This window comes from Erinaceus europaeus, chromosome 17 (genome assembly GCF_950295315.1).
Source record: "Erinaceus europaeus chromosome 17, mEriEur2.1, whole genome shotgun sequence".
NCBI lineage: Eukaryota > Metazoa > Chordata > Mammalia > Eulipotyphla > Erinaceidae > Erinaceus > Erinaceus europaeus.
In genome coordinates, this window is record NC_080178.1 from 1834924 (window position 1) to 1858228 (window position 23305).

Genomic DNA, 23305 nt, shown 5'->3' on the forward strand with positions numbered 1-23305 from the left:
TCGTTCATTCAATCACTGTTCATTCACTCACTCACTGATGCATGCCAGCACCACTCGCCAAGGCTCACTGACCTGCCAGTCTGGGTGCTCCCCAGTCAGTGACACGGGAGGGGCAGCAGGGGGTGTGGCGTGGCCGGCGGGGCTCGGACCCGGGGCCCTGGGAGGCCTTGGTTCTGGAAGGTTCTCTGGCTACTGGGCTCTTGTCCTGGCTTCCCTTGGGGTTTGATTCTCTCACTCCTCTGGGCCTCGGTTTCCCTGTATTCTGTCTGCCGGGGTGCTGGGAGGAGAGTGAGGTTGTGAACGCAAATGGGGTGACCCTTGCCGGCCGGCCACCCGCCTCCACTGGGGGGTACTCTGCCAAGAGCCACACTCGTGAAGGATCTGGGCTGGAGCAGGTGTCCCTGAGTGTGGCTGGGGGCCGGTGACCCCAGGCCCCCCTGTCCTCAGCCACTTCCTTCCTCTCCCGAGTCTGCTTCCCGCTGGACTCGCACCTCCTCCCTTCCTTGAGGGCCAGAAGTGGTGGCTGCCGGGCCATGAGATTCTATTTCTGATCCTCCTGCTTCCTGGCCCGTGGCCGGCTGACCGCCACAGAAGGTTCTGGAATCCACAAGGCCAGCTGGTTCTGGGGCAGGATGTGGGCCTGGGGTTCCTCCTCCAGGCAGCTCCCACCTCCCTGTGGCCAAGGGAAGGGGGAGGGAAGGCGGGTGGTTGGCACTGACAGTCTGTCCTGGGAAGCCCCCACCCACAGGCGCTGTCCCCTCGATGGCCCTGGGACTCACCTGTCTGCCCACAGAGGCCACTAGGCCAGAAAAGGGGGCATAAGGGGGGCTGGGCTCCCAGCACTCTCTTGTGTCTGGGGGGATCATATGCAAATTTCTGTCCATGCATCCGTCCGTGTGTCCGTGTGTGTGTGTGTGTGTATGTGAGAGAGAGAGAGAGAGAGAGAGAGAGAGACAGAGACAGAGGCAGAGACAGAGAAAGAAACACAAGCAGACTTCAGCTTCTGAGGCAGCTCAAGATAGAGTACAGGACTTGCATACCTAAGTCCTGGGTTCGATCCCCGGCACCACATGTGAAGGGAATGATACTCTGGTTCTCTGTCTCTTGTTAATAAGTAAACTTTAAAGAAATATATAGGGCTGGGGAGACAGCATAATTGTTTTGTAAAAAGACTTTCGTGCCTGATGCTCTGAGACTCTGAGGTCCCAGGTTCCATCCCCAGCACCACCATTAGCCAGAGCTGAGCAGGGCTCTCTCTCATCTATCTATCACACAATTAATTAATTAATATTACAAAAACTACCCTGCCTGAGGCTCTGAGGTCCCATGTTCAATTCCCAGCACCACCATCAACCAGAGCTGAGCAGGGCTGGAGTCTCCCCTCTCTCTCTCTCCCTCCCTCCTCTTTCTGTCCATATGTGCATATTTTTCTCTCTGTAACTCTCCACAGAAATCTTTAGTAAAAGGAAAAAGATTTATGCGATCTGAAAAAAAAAACAAGAGTATTCTGTAACTCTCTTATTAAAATGAATAAACAAAATTTACAAAAAAAAAAAATAGAAGGCAGAAAAGACAGCGTAACTTTCATGCCCGAGGCTCCAAGGTTCAAGCCCCCAGAGATACTGTCAGCTGGAGCTGAGCTGGGCTCTGGTGGGCAAAACGATAACAATCAAATACATATCTTAAATGACAGAAACAGGGGTGGAGAGAAAAAGGGACACAGAGGAAATAGACTGAGATACAGGGTGGGTCCCCTAAGAGTGTAGGGCTGTGGGCCAGTCTCCCGCTCTGCATAGTTGGTCTGTGAGGTTCCCTGAGGACCTACTGCGTGCCGGCCTGATGGAGGGGAAACTTTCTCTTGGCCCCAGGGCTGAGCCCTTGTGTTGGGAGGTGGTTGGAGGATGTCTGGGGGCTCCCTCCTGAGGGGCTATGCTCCTGGGTGCAAGTTCATTTACCCCAGGGGCCAGTGGAGCCCACAGATGGGCGCTGGGACTTGGGGGTGGGAAGGGGCAGAAGCAGGGCCTCTGGGTGGGGGCCACCCACGGCCCAGGTTGTCACTGTCCCCCCCCCCCCAGAGCCCCCGGCTGAGGAACAGGATGGGCCTGGCCACTTTCTCCCCCCAGACTGGCTCCGGATTCTGTTGCAGTCCAAACCTTAGTGATTGGTAGCCCCTGTTTGTTTAAGGATTCTCTTCTTCCTGAAGGAGACAGAGAGAAATTAAGAAATAAGAGAGAGACGGGGTGGGGAGAGACGCCTGCAGCCCTGCTCCACTGCATGTAAAGCTTCCCCCTGCAGGTGGGGAGCGGGGGCTTGAACCCAGGTCCTTGTGCGTGATAATGTGTGTGCTTAACCAGGTGCGCCCCCGCCTGGCCCTTTAAAATTTATTTAATTGGATAGGACAGAGAGAAACTAAAATGCGGAGGGAGAGAGACCAAGAGACAAGGAGACACCTGCAGCCCTGCTCCACTTGGGGAGCTTCCCTCCTGCAGGTGGGGACCGGGGAGCTTGAACCTGGGTCTTTGCACATGGCAACAGGGGCACCTGAGTACAGGTATGCCACCACCCAGAATCCCCTCCCTCCCTCCCTCCCTCCCTTCCTTCCTGTTTCTCTATCTATGTAAAATAAAAATATCTATCTTTTCTTCTCTCTCCCTTTCTCCCTCCCTCCCTCCCTCCCTTCTTTCCTTCTTTCTTCTCCCACCCCAAGGCCCCCCACCCCCAGATCCCCTCTCAGAGTCCCCCACCCTTGCACTCGCTGGCCCCAAACTTCCCATGAAGAATGTCTGCAGGCGGCCCAGGGACTTGCCTCACTGTGGCCGGGAGAGAGGCCTGGGGAGAGGAAATGGGGTGTCTGCTGCTTGCCACCCCCCCCCCCCCACACACCAGCCATTGTCCTGACCCCAGGGCCCATCTCAGCTGCAAGGCATGCTGGGAGTGTCTGGGCAGCCCATCCTGCAGGAGTCCTGGGCCCGCCCCCAGCCTTGCAGACAGACGGGGAGCAGGAGGGCACCCGCTTCTCCCCTCGGGGCCCCAAGGGCCGGATGCCTGGGGGCGCGGTTGCCTGGTCACCGCGGGTCCTGGACGCCGGCTGCCCACTGGGCCCTTCTGCACGAGTGAGCACCAGCCTTCTGCCATTGTCCTGCCGGTGCGGCCCGGCGACAGGCCTTGCACAGGAGGCTTGCTGCCACCCAGGCCGAGGGCACTGTTTCTATTAAAAAATGTATTGGTGATTTATTATTGATTTACGACATTATGAGACAATAAGGATACAATTGCACACCACCCAAATTCTGTGTCCTCATTTCCTCATTGGAAACTGCAGTGGTTCTCCCAAGGTCACAGATATGGGCTGACCAATATTTCTGGAACTATCTCTATATATTGCCATTTTATCCCCCCTATGGTCCTGCCTTCTGTTCCTTTCTTTTAAAAAATGTTTTATCTTTATTTATTTATTTATTGGATAATAACAGTCAGAAATTGAGAGGAGGGAAGCTAGAGAGGGAGAGAGACAGAGAGACCCCTGCAGACCTGCTTCACCATTCGGAAAGCTTTCCCCCTGCAGGTGGGGACCGGGGGCTCGAACCCAGGTCCTTGTGCACTATAGCATGTGCGCTCAACCAGGTGCGCCACCGCCCAGCCCGTTTCTGTTCCTTTCTAAGTTCTGTTTCTTTTGCACCTCCACCTGTGACTCCTTCTGAGCGTCCTTTCTTTTTTCCTCTTCTCTGTCCGGGTCCTGATGGAGTTGGGGTTCGGAACCCTCTGGTCATCTTCCCCTGAGTCTGGACCAGAATTCTTTTTGGGGAGCAGAAGGTGGGAGTTCTGGCTTCTGTCATGGCTTCTCCCTGGACGTGGGTGTTGGCAGGTGGACCCACACCCCCAGCCTGTGTCTGTCTGTCCCTAGTGGGCAGGGCTCTGGGGAGGTGGTTCCAGGACACCTTGAGGTGTCTGCCCAGGGAGGTCAGGCTGGCGCCGTGGTGGTGTCTGTGACTTGGTGCCTGTGGCTTTTTGAGTTTCTGGAGAATCCTGGTTGTATTTTGTTGAGTTTTCAGGTGATGTTGTTTTTTTATAGTTTATCGGGAGCGCGATCTGAAACGACTCACTGACGGGCATTGCTGGGGGGCCGGGTCCAGCTGGGCAGCTGGGGTCAGGGGCCCCCACAGTGCAGGGTGATGGGCTGAGCCGTCTGTAAGGCTGGAGCTGCTGTCAGGGGCGAGGGTGCAGTGGGGAGTGTGGACACGGGGCAGTTTGGGGGGACTAAGGTGCCAGGGCTAAGGATGACCAGAGATGAGGTGAGAGGAGTGATGGGGTCTTGGTGACATGGAGGGCGGGGTGCCCATGTGTACACACCTGCTCTGGTCGCAGAGAAAGAGGCATAAGAGCAGCCCAGATACCCAAAGCCTGTGCAAAAGCCCTGTGGCCGCTGTGATCAGAAATCGAGTAGGTGGCTGGAGAGGCAGGGAGTCAGAGACAAAACCTTGCAGAACAGCTCTGGAGGGAGGCAGCCAGGGGCCCCTGCAGCTGAGCCCTGTGCTTCCCCAACAAGCAGCCCCATGGGTCTTGGGCCCCTGAGACAGCAGGTGCCTGGCTGGATGAGGGGATCTGCCCGGAGTGCTCTTGGGCAGCAGGGGGCCTGGGGAGGGGTGGTTACAGTGGGCAGAGGGCTCCTCACTCCCCCAGGGCTGTGGGTGCCTTATGCTCTCCTTCCTCCGGAGCCCAGGGGAACAGGACTCCCCCACCCCTCCCACAGGTGCTGGGCAGGCAAGGTCCAGCCATGAGGGGTGGTCTGCTGACACACTGTCCCCACACTGTCCCTAGTGGTGAGCAGGGGCCATGGGGCCCAGGAGCCTGGCGTCCGTGGGCAGCACCCCTGGTACCACCCTGTCACCGAGGGTCGGCCTATAGCTGGCCTTCCCCATCCCCTCCAGGGCCCACGCAAGTGTCCCCTCTGTGTCCCCCTTTCTTACAGAGGCTGAACTCAGACCCCCCAGGGCAGAGAGTCCACAGCCTGCCCTAGGGGCCTTCTCTATCTTCCCCCTCAGAATGACATCAAAGCTCTGTCCTCTGGGCTCTCAGATTCCTTCCCCCCTTTATCCGTATTTATTGGATAGAGACAGAGAGAAATCGAGGAGGAGCTAGCTAGCCAGATAGATAGATGATAGACACCTGCAGCCCTACGCTACCACCCTTGAAGCTTCCCCCTACAGGTGGGGACCAGGGGCTTGAACTCAGGTCCTTGCGCCCTGTAATGTGAGCGCTTAACCAGGTGCCATCACCTGACCCCAGCTCCCAGATTCCTGATTCCTCCCTTCAAGGATCTGGGCTGGCAGTCGCGCGCGTGCGTGTGTGTGCGTGCGTGTGTGCGTGTGTGTGTGTGTGTGTGTGTGTGTGTGTGTGTGTGTGTTGGGGCCATAACCCAAACGTTGCTGAATTCACAGATTCCTGTTTGCACGGTCACTCAAGTGATGGTCCTGCTTCAACACAAACACCGAGCTCTGCAGCCTGTGAAACACCGTCTGCCCTGACTGCTCTCCCTCCCCACCCCTCCATGGCTCCCCAGTGCCCTCAGTCTAAACCCTGTCCCAGTGGCTCTGGGAGGCAGAGCCAGGCCTGCCCTCAAAAGCCCCTGGAAACCCCAGTGTCCTCCACCTGCCCCTCCAGGGCATGAGACTCAGTCTCTGCCCCCCACGGCAGTTTCAGAAGAGCTTGTTTGCTTTCACAACAAAGAGTATTGAGCGACCAGCTGGCAGGGAGAGCAGGAGCCCCGGGCAGCCGCATGGGCAGCAGGGCAGTGCCCGCGGGAGCATGGCCGGAGGACCCCGGGCGGTGGGCAGTACCCAGACTCGGGACCTCGTCCACCCCCAGCCAGGGCTGCAGAGGCCGGGTCCCCTGGGGCCCCTGGACTATGCTGACCCTGAGTCACCATCCATTGGACTCACTGTCCCCTGACACCCAGGGGGATGGCCCTGGGGCTGGAGGCATTGAGACCTTTCTCTTTTTATTTCAGATACAGAGAAAGAGAGAGAGGGGGAGATAGAGAGATAGAGAGAGAGGGGGAGATAGAGAGAGAGGGAGAGAGAGGAGGGAGAGGAGGGAGAGAGAGGGAGAGAGAGAAGGAGAGAGAGGGAGAGAGAGAGGGAGAGAGAGAGAGGGAGAGAGAGAGGGAGAGAGAGAGAGGGAGAGAGAGAGAGGGAGAGAGAGAGAGGGAGAGAGAGAGGGAGAGAGAGGAGGGAGAGAGGGGGAGAGAGAGAAGGAGAGAGAGGGAGAGAGAGAGAGGGAGAGAGAGGAGGGAGAGAGAGGGAGGGAGAGAGAGGGAGAGAGAGAAGGAGAGAGAGGGAGGGAGAGAGAGGGAGAGAGAGAAGGAGAGAGAGGGAGAGAGAGAGGGAGATAGAGAGATAGAGAGAGAGGGGGAGATAGAGAGATAGAGAGAGAGGGAGAGAGAGAAGGAGAGAGAGGGAGAGAGAGAGGGAGATAGAGAGATAGAGAGAGAGGGGGAGATAGAGAGATAGAGAGAGAGAGGGAGAGAGAGAAGGAGAGAGAGGGAGAGAGAGAGGGAGAGAGAGGAGGGAGAGGGCGAGAGAGAGAGAAGAGGGAGAAAGAGGGAGAGAGAGGAGAGAGAGAGAGAGAGAGAGAGAGAGAAGAGACACCACTCTGCCATCCATGGAGCTCCCTGGTGCTGTTCACGGTGCACCCATGTGGTGTCTGGGGCTCAAACCCAGGACTTCAGGCCTGCGGCAGTGCGCTAAAAGCCAGAGTGCTGTGTGGTCTTGGTCATCTCTGTTCACTCAGACATGGCATCCTCCCACTTGGGAGGGGACAGGGAGCTTCTCAGGCCGGTCACTGTCATCAGGTCGGAACCCCCCCCCCCCCACCATAGCTCACTGTGTGGACCCTCAGCCCAGAGCCCCTGCAGCCCGTGAGGGAGCCCTGCTGCTGTGGCATCTCCCTTGTTCTCTGTCTCTGTGCCAGGGAAGAAGCAGCCTGGAAGGGGTGGCATCGTGCAGACCCAGAGTCCTGAATCTCTGTGTGTGTGTGTGTGTGTGTGGGGGGGGGTAGATAGCATAATGGTTATGCAAAGAGATTGTCATGCTTCAGGCTCCAAAGTCCCAGGTTCAATCCCTCACACCACCATAAGCCAAGCTGAGCAGGGATCAGGTAAAAAAAAAATAAATTTTTAAAAATTTCTTAAAAATTTATTTATTCCCTTTTGTTGCCCTTGTTGTTTTATTTATTGTTTATTGGAGAAAGGAGGAGGAGACGGGGGGAGAGAAAGACAGACACCTGCAGACCTGCTTCACCGCCTGTGAAGTGACTCCCCTGCAGGTGGGAAGCCGGGGGCTCGAACTGGGATCCTTACGCCGGTCCTTACGCTTTGCGCCACCTGCGCTTAACCCGCTGCGCTGCCGCCCGACTCCCCCTTTTTATTTAGAGCGAGGGAAGAAGGAAGTACTCAGCCACCCATCTCCGCCATCCGTGGAGTTCCCTTGGGCTGTCCTTGGTACTTCTCTGTGGTGCTAGGATCGAACCCAAGGCCTTCATTCTACTGGGTGAGTCAGCGCCCAGCCCCCAGCTCTCAGGAGGTTGTTTCACTAACACTTGCCCTCTGGGGCCGTGGCTACCAGGTGGGGAGTGGGGTCTGCTCGGTACTCCCTGAACCCCCCCTTCCCATGTTTAGACCAAGAAGGGGAGCAGTGTCTCCAGCCCCCACAGGCGCCATCCAGCCCTCACCCTCCAGCTGACCTTGGCCCTGTGGCATTGGCGCCGGCTGGCTGAAGTGTGGGGGCAGCAGGTCTGTGGCCCGAGGCCGCGTGGCCCCTGACACCTTGCTGAGCCCGGCCTGACCCGGCCACCTCAGGGCTGGGCCACTGCCCGGGCATCTCTTGAACCCTGGGAGGCAGGACGGGTCACTCGCCTCTTCTGCTGACAAAGACAGAGAGGTGCTGTCCCCAGTCCCACAAGAGGATTTGAACCCAGGACCACAGTGACTCAGAGCTTGCAGGTCCAGGGCCCCTCCCAGGTCCAGCAGCCCACATCCCCCAACCTAGGACCCCCACAGCCAGGGTCGGGGGTGGTTCCTGGCATTCAGCCAGCATCCAGCCAGCCCTGTGTGCCTGTCTCTCCACCCTCAGCTCGAACCCTGGCACTGCCCCTGGGGGGGGGGAGCTGTACACTGAACCCCGGTGCAAGGCAGAGGGCACCCGCTCACTCACAGTGGGCAGCCAGGGAGAGCCGGGCCCGGTCTCTGTGCAGCCCCCACCCCCACGTTGGCTCCGGGAGCCCTCCCTCTGCTTGCCAGCTCCCCAGTCAGCTCTCATGGTCTCCCAGGGGTGACAGGGCAGCCAGATGGCTTTGATTCCGGGAGTCCTGTTTTGCTCTATTGTCATGGCGACAACGTAGAAAGCACCTTTATCAGGGTCCCTCGCTTTGCGGGAGGCTGGGGCCTCGGCCCAAAGAGGGAGAGTGGCCTGCCCAAGGTCACACAGCAGGTCACCAGCAGAGCCAGGGCTGGAGGCTGCGGGGTCTCTGTGCTGTGACCCCAAACGGCCCCACCCTGCAGGTGGGGAGCCGGGGGCTCGAACCGGGATCCTTGCACCGGTCCTTGCACTTTGCACCACATGTGCTTAACCCGCTGCGCTACCGCTTGACTCCCAAAATTGTATATTTTGTCTATGTATTTATTTATTGGATAGAGACAGAGAGCTGTCAAGAGGGAAACAGAGAAAGGAAAGACAGAGAGACACCTGCAGTCCTGCCTCACTCTTGGTGAAGCTTTCCCCCTTCAGGTGGGGGGGACCGCGGGACTTGAACCTGGGTCCTTGTGCACTGTAACGTGTGCGCTCAACCAGGTGCGCCACCACTCAACCCCCTTCTGGGGGGTTTCTGGGGGGCGGGGGGTGAGGACTTTAGGTCCTGGTGCGCGGCGTGAAAGAGGACCGAGGCCGGGGCCGAGAGTGTTTCACAGGTGTGAGTTTATTATACATGTACCAACAACGGCTTCACTGTCAACCATTAACCCCTGCCCCCAAAGAGAGAGAGAGCAAGTCCCCTCAGTGTGACTCTGTTGTCTCCTTAAGGGCTGAGCAGCCAGGGAGACTTCCAGCGCAGACCCCAGAGTGACGCCAAGATCGGCGTGTCGGGGTTCAAAGCAGTAAGGGCCACACCATCAGCGATGTCAAGGAAAGCGTATTCAGGGGGCCAGCTGGGGCACATCTGGTTGAGCGCACACACTACGGTACTCAAGGACCTGGGTTCAAGTCCCTGGTCCCCACCTGCAGGGGGGAAGCTTCAGGAGTGGTGAAGCAGAACTGCAGGTGTCTCTCTCTGTCTCTCTCCCGCTCTGTCTCTCCCTCCCCTCTCAGTTTTTCTGTCTCTATCCAATCATAAATAAAACTTGAAAACCTTTTCCAGGAAAGCGTACTTGAGATGAGTGAGTTAATGAGAAACATGATCAAAATGAAAGAGAAATCAATCACGGCTTTGCCACCTGTGAGACCCGTGCCCGAGCCTGGCCCCCACTGCCTTGGAGGGAGACTTGGCTCTGTGGTCTCTTTCAGTCTCTCTCCCTCTCTCCCTCTGTCTAAAAATAAATAAATAAGATGAAAGAGATTGGCCGACAGACGTCAGAGCTGAAAAGATGTTAGAAACTCACTGGGTGGACTGGAACAAGGAAAAGGTCCCTGAACTTGTGTAGGTCAATGACAAGTCTTCAGTGTCAAGGACACACCCAATGCTAACGCTGATGGCAAAAGCAAAAAGAGAACCTGGAAGATGCACAGAGAAAAGATTACGAAAGAAGACGGGTTGGGCGGGGGGTAGATAGCATCATGGTTCTGCAAAAAGACTCTCTGGCCCGAGGCTCCAAAGTTCCAGGTTCAGTCCCCTGTACCACCATAAGCCAGAGCTGAGCAGCGAAGCAGGGCTGCAGGTGTCTCTCTGTCTCTCTCCCTCTCTGTCTTCCCCTCCCTCTCAGTTTCTCTCTGTCTTATAAAAAAGACAGAGAGAAAGGTAGGGAAGGAGGGAGGGAGGGGAGGAGGGAGGGAGGGGAGGAGGGAGGGAGGGAGGGAGGAAGGAAGGAAGGAAGGAAGGAAGGAAGGAAGGAAGGAAGGAAGGAAGAGAGGGTGGGGAGAGAAAAGGCTTTTGAGAGCAATGAATTCATCGTGCAGGCACCAAGCCTCAAAAATAAGCCTGGTGGCAATAAAAAATAATAGCGGGGGTCTGAGCGGTGGCACACATGTCCTAACGCTCAAGGACCCAGGTTCAAGCCCTCACTCCCCACCCGCAGGGGGATGTTTTAAGAGCGCTGAAGCAGGTCTGCAGGTGTCTCTCTCTCCCTCTCCTACCCTCTATTTCTCTCTGTCTCTACTGAATAAAGAATAGATAAAATATCTAAAAGGTGAAAAGGAGAAAAATCAAAATCTTCAAAACCATGCATGGTCAGTGAGAGACATGCACTTACAGATGCCAAGGTTCAGATCACCGTAATCAGGAGAAGTTCAGCCAAGAAAGAGCAAGAAACTGCTTTTTTTTTTTTTTTTTTTTAGCAAAAAGATGGGGGCTGGAGGGTGAGTCAGGAAATGTCCAGACAGAAAAATGGTCCGCTGCGTATGGGAACCTCACTCAAAGGCTCTGAGATTTTGGCTAGAAACCATAGGGTGCAGGCTGGGGGCAGCGGGGTGTGTGTGTAGGGGGAGGTTTCATGAGCTGAGCGAGAGGGAACGGAGAACGGCCTCCTACATCCGCCAAGGCGAGTCTTCCCTCCCAGGCTCTTTCCCGTACGGGTGAAGGTTTAGCGCTCTCTGTGTGCGACAGCCATAAAGCACGAGCGTGGGGTGGTGTCCACGCCCCCCACTACTGAGAGGCTTCCTGCGTTTTCCCTGAGGTGGTGGAATACTCGTTTCAGTCGGTCCGGCAAAGGTCAGGTGTGGACGCTACGATTTCTAGAGTGAGCATGACACATGACCTAGAGACAGGTTGGCAAAGAATCGAGTTGAAAAGGAATGATGGTAAGATTGACCGAATGGATGAAAAAAGAGCAGGACCCTAAAGTGTGCTGCGTGTGAAAGATACAGACACAATCTAGACACGTGGACACGCGGTGGGATGTGAACAGCACTCCCGATCCAAGCCCCTGACTGTCAGAGAAGTGCAAATAAAAACAACCATGAGATCCCACGTCACTCCTGTGAGAATGTCACACAGCAGAAAAGGCAGCAGCAGCAAATGCTGGAGAGGCTGTGGGGACAGAGGAGCCTCCTCACTGCTGCCAGGAATGTCAGTGGCCCAGCCCCTGTGGAGAGCAGCCTGGAGACTCTCAGAAGCTAGAAGTGGACCTGCCCTGTGACCCTGCAGTTCCTCTCCTGGGGATAGAGCCTAAGGAACCCAACACACCCATCCAGAAAGATCTGTGTGCACCTGTGTTCACAGCAGCACAATGTGTAACAGCCACAACCTGGAAGCAGCCCAGGTGTCCAACAACAGATGAGTGGCTGAGCAAGCTGTGGTCTAGATACACAATGGAAAACTACTCAGCTATTAAAAATAGTGAAATCACCTTCTTTGAGCTTGAAGGAATCCTGTGAAGTGAGATCAGCCAGAAACAGAAGGATGAAGATGGGAGGATCTCACTCACAGACAGAAGTTGAAAAACAAGATCAGAATGGAAAACACTCAGCAGAACTTGGACTGGAGCTGGTGTATTGCACCAAAGTCAAAGACTCTGGGGGGGTGGGTGGGGTTCAGTTCCTGGAATATGCTGGCGGAGGGGGAGGACCGAGTGGGGGTGTATTGTCACGTGGAAAACTGAGAAACGTTACACATATACAAACTATGGTGTTTTCCTGTCAACTGCGGACCAATAATCCTCCCAATAAAGGGGGAAAAAATAAAGAAAAAGAACAAAGCTGCTGTTAATTAACTGGAGTTTGTATGAAGAACAGACTTCAAGACAGTATTTTCAGAGGCCAAGAGAGAGAATTCATGATGACAGAAGGGCAGATAAGTCAGAATGTAGAAGGTTCATAAACTTTTATGTGCCTCAGACTAGAGCCTCAAAGTACGTGAACCAGACTTGACAGGCTAAAGGGGAAAGGGTGACAGTTTCACAATCACAGTGGGAGCTTTTAACACCCCCTCCTTCAACAATCAATAAGGCTAACACGTCAGAAGCTCAGCAGAGAGCAGGAGGGACAAACAGCACGGCCTGCCACTTTGATCTCAGTAGGTCACACCTTCACCTGAGGCCGGTTGGGGTCATAGGGCAGGTCTCCAAACCCACAGGTCAGAAGTCAGTAGCTGAGAGGCGCCAGGCAGTGGGGCACCTGGTTAAGCCCACTGGGTTAACAGTGCACAAGCACCCAGGTTCGAACCCCTGGTCCCCACCTGCAGGCTTCATGAGTGGTGAAGCAGGGCGGCGGGTATCTTTGTCTCTCTCCCTCTCTATTTCCCCCTTCCCTCTTGCTTTCTGGTTGTCTTTATCCAATAAATAAATAAAGATTATAAAAAGATTTAGGGAGTCGGGCGGTAGCGCAGCGGGTTAAGCGCACGTGGCACGAAGCACAAGGACCGGCTTAAGGATCCCGGTTCGAGCCCCCGGCTCCCCACCTGCAGGGGAGTCACTTCTCAGGTGGTGAAGCAGGTCTGCAGGTGTCTGTCTTTCTCTCCCCCCTCTCTCTTCCCCTCCTCTCTATATTTCTCTCTTTCCTATCCAACAACAAGGACATCAATAACAACAACTACAACAATAAAAAAACAACAAGGGCAACAAATGGAAAATAAATATTTTTAAAAATTTTTTAAAAATCTAACTAGAAAAGCCCAGCTGAGGAGCTAAGGATGGAATTATGAGCAACGGAAGAGAATTCCGACAGAACAAGAGAGAAGGTCTACCTCTCCTGAGCGGGGAGAAGGCAGCAAAGGCTTTGTTCCAGAGGCAGGAGAACTCTGAATCTTGCCAATACATCAGAAGACTGGGGCTGCCTTTGGAAGTAGAAAGAGACCAGACAGGAAGCCAAGTGAAGGGCAAAGAGACTTCTGAAGAAGTCAGAAGCCAGAAGCCAGAGAAGGAGGCGGCACACAGGAGGCAGCACGGCCAAAAGCTGAGCCTCTCAGAAGCCGAGTGAAATGACTGTGATGGAGCAGAGAGAGGGGAGGCCCCACAGCCTGAGACCCTCAGAAGCTAGAGAGCCCACGGCTTTGCGCAGCTCACTCAGCACGAGCAGTTTATGGGGACACTGAGTTTATTAACACACGATAGAAAAATAGATAAATCTGGGCGGGGGTAGATAGCATAACGGTTCTGCAAAGAGACTCATGCCTGAGGCTCCGGAGTCCCAGGTTCAGTCCCCCACACCACCATCAGCCAGAGCTGAGCAGTGCTCTGGTAAGAAAAAAAAAAAAAAATTCATGTTGAGTGAAATCAGTCAGAAACAGAAGGATGAATATGGGATGGTCTCACTCTCAGGTAGAAGTTGAAAAACAAGGTCAGAAGAGAAAACACAAGTAGAACCTGAACTGGAGTTGGCGTATTGCACCCAAGTAAAAGACTCTGGGGGGTGTGGGTGGGGAAAACACAGGTCCATGAAGGATGACAGAGGACCTAGTGGGGGTTGTATTTGTTATATGGAAAACTGGGAAGTGTTATGCATGTACAAACTATTGTATTTACTGTTGACTGTAAAACATTAATTCCCCAATAAAGAGAAATAAATAAATAAATAAATCTGAGGACCTGAAACAAACAAATAAACAAACAAACACCCTTCCCAAAACACTCAAAACCAAAACAATCAGACATTATTTTACCTTCCCAGAAAACAATGGCAGGAACACTGCCCAAATCACCTGGTAAGTGGCCTGGGAGGTGGCGCAGTGGGTAAGGCGTCAGACTCTCAAGCGTGAGGTCCTGAGTTTGATCCCCGGCAGCATATGTACCAGAGTGATGCCTGGTTCTCTCTCTCTTTCTCTCCTCCTATCCCTCTCACTAATATATAAAATGTATATATATATATATATATATTTATTATTATTATTATTATTTATTTAAGAAAGGATTAATTAACAAAACCATAGGGTAGGAGGGGTACAACTCCACACAATTCCCACCACCCAATCTCCATATCCCACCCCCTCCCCCGATAGCTTTCCCATTCTCTAGCCCTCTGGGAGCATGGACCCAGGGTCATTGTGGGTTGCAGAAGGTAGAAGGTCTGGCTTCTGTCATTGCTTCCCCGCTGAACATGGGCGTTGACTGGTCGGTCCATACTCCCAGTCTGCCTCTCTCTTTCCCTAGTAGGGTGGGTCTCTGGGGAAGCGGAGCTCCAGGACACACTGGTGGTGTCTTCAATCCAGGGAAGTCTGGCCGGCATCCTGATGACACCTGGAACCTGGTGACTGAAAAGAGAGTTAACATACAAAGCCAAACAAATTGTTGAGCAATCATGGACCCAAAGCTTGGAAAAGTGGAAAGGAAGTATTAGGGAGGTACTCACTGCTAACTCTAGTATACTTCTGCTTTCTTACTTTGGTGCCATACTCCAAACTCAGTCAATTTCTGCTTTGCGTTTCTACTTCTTTTTTTTTTTTTTTTACATGCATAACATTCCCCAGATTCCCATTTAGCAATACAACCCCCACTATTTCATTCATCATTTTTCATGGACCTGTATTCTCCCCACCCACCCACCCACCCCAGAGTCTTTTACTTTGGTGTAATACTCCAATTCCATTTCAGGTTCGACTTGTGTTTTCTTTTCTGATCTTGTTTTTCAACTTCGGCCTGAGAGTGAGATCATCCCGTATTCATCCTTCTGTTTCTGACTTATTTCACTCAACATGATTTTTTCAAGGTCCATCCAAGATCGGCTGAAAACGGTGAAGTCACCATTTTTTACAGCTGAGTAGTATTCCATTGTGTATATAGACCACAACTTGCTCAGCCACTCATCTGTTGTTGGACACCTGGTTTGCTTCCAGGTTTTGGCTATTACAAATTGTGCTGCCAAGAACATATGTGTACACAGATCTTTTTGGATGGGTGTGTTGGGTTCCTTAGGATCTATCCACAGGAGGGGAATTGCAGGGTCATAGGGTAGGTCCATTTCTAGCCTTCTGAGAGTTCTCCAGACTGTTCTCCACAGAGGTTGGACCAATTGACATTCCCACCAGCAGTACAGGAGGGTTCCTTTGACCCCACACCCTCTCCAGCATTTGCTGCTGTCACCTTTTCTGATGTGTGACATTCTCACAGGAGTGAAGTGATATCTCATTGTTGTCTTGATTTGCATTTCTCTGACAATCAGAGACTTGGAGCATTTTTTCATGTGTTTCTCAGCCTTTTGGATCTCTTCTGTGGTGAATATTCTGTCCAAGTCCTCCCCCCATTTTTGGATGGGGTTATTTGTTGCCTTGTTGTTGAGTCTGGCAAGCTCTTTATATATGTTGGTTATTAAACTCTTATCTGATGTATGGCATGTAAAGATCTTCTCCCATTCTGTGAGGGTCTCTTGGTTTGGGTAGTGGTTTCTTTTGCTGTGAAGAAGCTTTTTAATTTGATGTAGTCCCATAGGTTTATATTTGCCTTAGTCTTCCTTGTAATTGGATTCGTTTCATTGAAAATGTCTTTAAAATTTATGCGGAAAAGAGTTCTGCCAATATTTTCCTCTAAGTATCTGATAGTTTCTGGTCTAACATCCAAGTCCTTGATCCACTTGGAATTTACTTTTGTATTTGGTGAAATACAGTGATTCAGTTTCATTCTTCTGCATGTTTCAACCCACTGTTTCCAACACCATTTGTTGAAGAGACTCTGCTTTCCCCATGTAATAGACTGGGCCCCTTTGTCAAAGATTAGATGTCCATACGTGTGGGGCCTCATTTCTGGGCTCTCAATTCTATTCCACTGGTCAGTGTGTCTGTTCATGTTCCAGTACCAAGCAGTTTTGATGACAATGGCCTTATAATACAGTTTGAGATCTGGGAGTGTGATGCCTCCAGTTCTGTTCTTTCTTCTCAAGATTGTTTTGGCAATTCTAGGTCTTTTCTGGTTTCAGATAAACATTTGTAGCATTTGTTCTATTCTCCTAAAAAATGTGCTTGGGATCTTGGTGGGGATAGCATTAAATTTGTAGATGGCTCTGGGTAATATATTCATTTTGATGATGTTAATTCTTCCAACCCATGAACATGGAATATCTTTCCACTTCTTTGTGTCTTTTTCAATTTCTTTGAGTAGTGACTCATAATTTTCAGTATACAAGTCTTTCACTTCTTTGGTTAGGTTTACTCCTAGATATTTTATTGTTTTTGTTGCTATAGAAAAAAGAACTGATTTCTGGATTTCAATTTCTTCTAACTTAGTGTTTGCATAGAGGAATGCCACTGACTTTTGAATGTTAATTTTATAGCCTGACACCTTACTGTATTGCCTGATGATTTCCAAAAGCTTCTTGCTGGATTCCTTAGGTTTTTCCATGTATACTATCATGTCATCTGCAAATAAGGAGAGTTTGACTTCTTCTCTTCCAATCCGCATGCCTTTAATTCCTTGCTCCTGCCTGATTGCTATGGCAAGAACTTCCAACACTATGTTGAATAGTAATGGTAATAGTGGGCAGCCCTGTCTAGTACCTGATCTGAGGGGAAATGCTTCCAGTTTTTCACCATTGAGTATGATGTTGGCTGTAGGTTTGCTATATATAGACTCCACTATCTTCAGGAATTTTCCATCTATTCCCATTTTTTGTAGTGTTTTGATCATAAAGGGATGTTGTATTTTGTCAAAGGCTTTCTCTGCATCTATTGATATGACCATGTGGTTTTTGGTCTTGCTTTTGTTGATGTGGTGGATCACATTGATTGATTTACGCATATTAAACCAACCTTGCATGCCTGGGATAAACCCCACTTGGTCATGATGAACAATCTTTTTGATATACTGCTGTATCCGGTTGGCTAGAATTTTGTTCAATATTTTCGCATCTATGTTCATCAGAGATATTGGTCTGTAGTTTTCTTTTTGGTTGTGTCCCTGTCTGCTTTTGGTATCAGGGTGATGTTGGCTTCATAGAAGCTGGCAGGGAGTATTCCAGTGTCTTCAATCTTCTGGAAGACTTTTAAAAGTAGAGGTATTAGTTCTTCTTTGAAGGTTTTGTAGAATTCATTTGTAAAACCATCTGGTCCAGGACTTTTATTTTTGGGAAGACTTTTGATAACTGTTTCAATTTCATTAGCTGTGATGGGCCTGTTCATGTTATCCACTTCCTCTTTACTTAGTTTTGGAAGTTGGTAGGTATCTAGGAAATCATTCATTTCTTCCAGGTTCTCTAGCTTGGTGGCATATAGTTGTTCATAGAAGCCTCGAATGATATGTTGAATTTCTGCAGTGTCTGTTGTGATATCTCCTCTTTCATTTACTATCCGATTTATTTGGGTCTTCTCCCTTTTTTGTTTTGTGAGTCTGGCTAAAGATTTGTCAATTTTGTTTACTCTTTCGAAGAACCAACATTTACTTTCGTTGATCTTTTGTATGGTTTTCCTGTTCTCAATGTTATTTATTTCTGCCCTAACTTTAGTGATTTCTGTCCTTCTGGTTGCTTTAGGATTCCTTTGTTGTTCTTCTTCTAGGTCTTTAAGATGTGCAATCAGGCTGTTTATTTGTGCCTTTTCTTGTTTCCTAATGTGTGCTTGTATAGCTATGAACTTCCCTCTTAGGACTGCTTTAGCTGTGTCCCAAATATTTTGATAGCTTGTGTCTTCATTTTCATTGAACTCTCGAAACATTTTGATTTCTTCCTTGATTTCCTCTTTGACCCAGAAGTTGTTAAGAAGTGTACTGTTGAGCTTCCACATTTTGGCACTGTTACTAATCTTTTGTTGATTGTTAAGTGTTAGTTTAATTCCACTGTGGTCTGAGAAGATGCTTGGGATGATTTCAGTGCTCTTGAATTGGCTGATGCTGTCTTTGTGGCCTAACATATGGTCTATCCTTGAGAATGATCCATGTGGATTTGAGTAAAATGTGTATTCCAGTTTCTTGGGATGAATGACTCTGAAAATGTCCAATAGTTCTAGTTTATCTATCTCTTCATTTAGCTCCCTTATGTCTTTACTGATTTTCTTCCTGGATGATCTGTCAAGTTGAGAGAGTGGGGTGTTGAAGTCCCCTACTATGATTGTGTTACTGTTAATATATTGCTGTAGCTCTTTCAGTAGAAGTTTGATGTATTTAGATGGCTTCTCATTGGGTGCATAGATATTAATAATTGTTAAGTCCTCTTGATTGACTGATCCTCTGAGCATTAAGTAGTGTCCATTCCTATCTTTTTTAATCTTATGTATTTTAAAGTCTATCATGTCAGATATGAGAATAGCTGTTCCTGCCCTTTTTTGTGGGCCATTGGCTTGTAGGATAGTTTTCCATCCTTTCACTTTAAGTCTGTGTTTGTCTTGTTGAGTTAGGTGAGTTTCCTGTAGACAGCATATTGTTGGGTTGTGTTTTCTGATCCATCTTCCTACTCTGTGTCTTTTAATAGGTGAATTCAGGCCATTGACATTTAATGATATCAAAGATTGAAGATATTTTAACGCCATTCTTGTAGAGTTTTAGAGTGTTTTGATATATGTCCTATTTGTGGTGGTCTGGTTGTTTATAGGAGACCTTTCAGAACTTCTTTCAGGGCAGGCTTGGTGATGGTTGCTTCCTTCAACTGTTGCTTGTCTGAGAAGGTTTTGATGCTTCCATCTAGTCTGAATGACAGTCTAGCAGGATATAGTATTCTTGGCTGAAAGCCTTTCTCATTGAGCACTCAATAGATATCTTGCCATTCTCTTCTGGCCTGTAGTGTTTGTATGGAGAAGTCTGCTGCTAATCTTATGGGTTTTCCTCTGTAGGTGACTCTTTGTTTTTCTCTTGCAGCCTTGAGGATCCTTTCTTTATCCTTATTCTTTTCCATTCTAAGTATGACATGTCTTGGTGTCTTTAGGTCTGGGTTAATTCTGTTTGGGACCCTCTGGGCTTCTTGAATCTTTATGTCTTTGGTGTTGTCTAGACTAGAGAAATTTTCAGCTATTATGGCCTGGAGAACGCTTTCTTCCTCTCCTTCTCTTTCTTCCTCTGGTAAGCCAATAATGCGTATATTGTTTCTTTTGAAGTCATCCCATAGGACTCTGTTGTTGTTTTCAGCATCTCTTAATCTCTTTTTGAGACCTCTTACTTCTTTTTTAGTTGTCTCTAATTCATCCTCGATCTTGCTAATTCTGTCTTCAGCCTCATAGATTCTATTCTCTCTGCCCTCTACTGCTTTCTGGAGTTCATCTATTTTGTTGCCCTGCTCTGATACTGTTTTAGCTTGTTCAGTTTAGTTGCCTTCTTTCAGCTTTCAGCTTTCTAATAACCATGAGATAATTAGAATTTTCTTCCATATTCTCATTTGTTGTTCCTGCATTTCTGATTACAATTTTTTCAAATTCTTTACTCACTCCTGTTATTATTTCCTTAGCTAATGTTTGGATGTTGAACTTGTTGTTTTGTGCTTCACCCTCTGGAGGACTTTTAGCTGGACTCTTGTCCTGGTTCGATTCTCCAATATTTTTTCTTTTTGTTTTAACCATTTTATATATTATGAGTTCCCTTTATCAGTACTTTTCAAATTATTGGTCACTATTGCCTGGATTGACTTGTGTCTAAGTAATTTAATTAAAGCGTTTACCGTGGTGGGAGTTAACAGTTTTTTCAATCCCTGAGTTGGAGCTCAGTGATGTAAAAGCCTCTTTTTTTTTTTTCTTCCCTGTAGGCTATGGGAGCCTGAGGGCTTTTAAACTGTCAATAGGCTTCTTAGCTTAATCACTGACTCCTGACCAAGAGAGAAAGCAGGGTGTGGCAGAGATAATCTAGTGGTTATGCAAAGAGACTTTCACAGCCCCTCAGCTATGCCACCGAGGTATAGGTCTTCTCCTGAGTTTCCGGGTTAGATCTCTGTACCCTGGTGTCCCTCCCTGTTGCTGCTCCAGATTCTGAGGGTAGTAGCAATGGAGACTCAGAGTTGTACTTGGTGAGTCTCTGGGGAGTCCTTTCCTCCCTTCAGCTATCCCCTTGTTGTGGAGCAGACTGGAGGTGGTGTCTCCACTGATAAACTGTTGAACTGTTAGCAGTCACTTAATCTCTCCTTAGGCCCCTCTCTCCTCTCTGTCACCAGCCATGCGTGTTTGTACTCACGGGTGATTTACTGGGTTCCTGTGGTCATTCTAGTCCTGTCTTGTTTCGGTCCAGGTGGTCTCCTTTGGTATTCCTAGTTGATCCGGGAGAGGAGAGGACAAAACTGTCTTTCTTGATGGCAGAAGAGTATTCCATGGAGTCTATATCTTATGACTTTAAAAAAAAAATTTATTATCTTTTATTTATTTATAAGATAGAGACAGCCAGAAATTGAGAGGGAAGGGGAGATAGAAAGAGAGAGAGAGAGAGACAGAGAGACACCTGCAGTACTGTTTCACCACTCGTGAAGCTTTTCTCGGGCTGGTGGGGAGCAGGGGTTCGAACCTGGGTCCTTGTGCACTGTGACATATTCACTCAACCAGGTGTGCCACACCCGGCCCCCCACCCCATGACTTCTTTAGCCGATCATCTGTGGGTGGGCATCTAGGCTGCGTCCACTCTCTGGCTGTTGTGAACAGTGCAGCTGTGAACACGGGGGCAGGTGTCCCTTCTAACTAGTGTCTGGATGAATCCCCAAGAGTGGGCTTGCTGGGTCACAAGGTGACTCCATGTTTATTTGTTGGAGGCCTCTCCAGACAGCCTTCCAGGAGGGGAACAGGGCTGGCTGGCGCCTTGGCATGGCCGGAGGAGGAAGGCGGATGACCCCAGAGGGGTGAGCTGGAGCCCCGGGGAGAAGAGGATGTTCTCTGTGAGCCAGCCGGGGCCCTGGGCAGGGAGGAGGGCAGACGGCCAGAGCTCGGCAGACACACAGCCCCGCTTGCTGGTGAGTCACCGTGAGTCACTGGGTGTGGAGCCCCCAAAGCAGAGACACCAGCCCCGCTGACTCAGGGGTGTTTCTCCCCAAACAGGACCCAGGGCCGTGAGGATCAGCTCAGCCACCTCAGAGGGGCAGCAGGGTTAGCTTTGGTTGTCACCGCGCTAGTGATCATGGAGGTGGGGCCTTGCTTGCCCCCCTTCCTCCTCCTCCTTCTCCTCCCTCCTCCCCTCCCCCTGCCCCCCTTCCCCGCGTGGTGCTGGGATGTTGGCGGTAGAGTCGATGGGGGTGGTGGGGGGCCGATGCCATCACTGGTGGTGAGGAACCCCTCCTTGGCTGATGGTGGTCGTGGTGGTGGCACCATCGGTGAATCCGGTGGTGCCGCTGTCCTGACGGTGGTCCCGGTACCGGTGAGGTCACGATGGAGGAGGTGGCGGTGAGGGACGCTGGCAGGTGGGGGTCCTGCAGGGGCGGGTGGCTCCCAGCCTGAGTAGGTGAGAGGAGCAGAGGTGACGTGAAGCCAGGGGGGCTCACCGGTGGGCCCGAGGCTGCTGCTTCCATCCGGGGCTCTGGAGCCAGTTCCAGGAGCCCCATTGTTCAGCAGGCAAGGGGCAGGACAGGCTCCTCCTGTTGGGCTATTTGGAAGAAAGAGTGAAGACGCCTGGGCTGCCCACCATGGAGTGGGGGTCTGGGAAGCCCTGAGCTTGACCAGCTGACCCACGGCACCAGGTCTGGGGAGGGACCCGAGGGGACTGTGCCCACAGCACCAGGTCAGGGGAGGGACCCGAGGGGACTGAGTCCACAGCACTGGGTCTGGAGAGGGACCCGAGGGGACTGTGCCCACAGCACCAGGTCAGGGGAGGGACCCGAGGGGACTGTGTCCACAGCACCAGGTCAGGGGAGGGACCCGAGGGGACTGTGCCCACAGCACCGGGTCAGGGGAGGGACCGGAGAGGACTGAGTCCACAGCACCAGGTCAGGGGAGAGACCGGAGGGGACTGTACCCACAGCACCGGGTCAGGGGAGGGACCCGAGGGGACTGAGTCCATAGCACCGGGACCCAAGGACACAGCTGGAGGGTGCTGTGCTCTCAGTGCCGGCTTCTCTGGAGGAGCAGGGTTCTCTCCTCGGGGGACAGCTCCCCTCCCCTGCAGACGCCAGGCCCTTCTCCCCTGGCTGGGTGGGGGCCTGGCCGTCCTCCACGTCCTCTCCTCACAGGCAGGGTGGGGGCCCCGCAGGAGAGCTGAGTCCTCCTGGCGCTTCTCTTGCACTGCCCCCCTGGCTGAAGAGCCCAGACCGCCTGGCACTGCCGGCACCCTTTCCGGGCTCCTGCCGAGGGCAGACTTCCTCTCTGCTCCTGGACCAGCCGTACCTGACCCTCCCACCCCCCAGCCAGGCAGGCACACAGTAGAAGCCCTCCCCGACCCAGCCTCTGACCTCCATGCTCTCCTAGAACCTCCAGAACCTTCCAGGAAGGCAACAGAACCAGGCCGGCTGCCCTGCAAGCTCAGGGACAAAAGGCTTTCTCTTGTCTTGCCAGGACTAGCTCTGGCCTTTCTGCCCTCTCCTTCCCGGGAGAGGCTGGGGTCCATGCAGCTCTTGAAGTGCCTGGGGGGGGGGTTAGAAGTCAAGGGGCTCCATCCCCTCCAGTCCAGGGCCATTCAAGTCTGTCCCTGGAGCACAGGGTTCGGATCTCCAGTCTAAAGGAAACTTTTCTTTTCTTAATAATTTGCATCCTTGTAAAATATATATCTTTATTTATTGGATAGAGACAGCCAGTGATCAAGAGGGAAGGCTGCTCTAAGCAAGGGCTCCAGGCTTCAAAGCAAGTGGGCTCTCACCAGTGGACTGAGTCTATTTTCCCTCGTGTAAAAGGCTGGGGGGCCGCAGAGAGGTAGCTCACCCCGCAGAGTGCCAGCCTTACTGAGAGAAGCCCTGGGTTCAAGCCCCAGCAGCACATGGTGGGACCATGAATGGTATGGGGTGGGTGGGGTACAGAGACATGGCAAGATTTGAGGAACTTCGAACACCCAGCGAACCTGTCCTGCAGGGAGAGACAACAGGCCCACAGACCCAGCTGGCGTTCGACCCTCCCTGCTCACCAGTCCACAGTCCACCCACCCAGCCATGCACTGATTACACATCAACCCACCCATCCACCCATCCATCCATCCATCCACCCATCCATCCATCCATCCATTCATCCACCCATCTATTCATCATCCATCCATCCACACATCCAACCATCCATCCATCCACCCACCCATTCATCCATCCATCCACCCACCCATCCACCCATCCATCCATCCATCCACCCATCTATCCATCCACCCATCCATCCA

The 23305-nt window shown here is 51.5% G+C and overlaps 1 pseudogene; it reads right to left on the minus strand.

Annotated features, from left to right (window-relative positions):
• Positions 1–1412: 1412 nt before the first annotated feature.
• LOC132534113 (U5 spliceosomal RNA) lies at positions 1413–1504 on the minus strand (annotated as a pseudogene).
• Positions 1505–23305: the final 21801 nt, after the last annotated feature.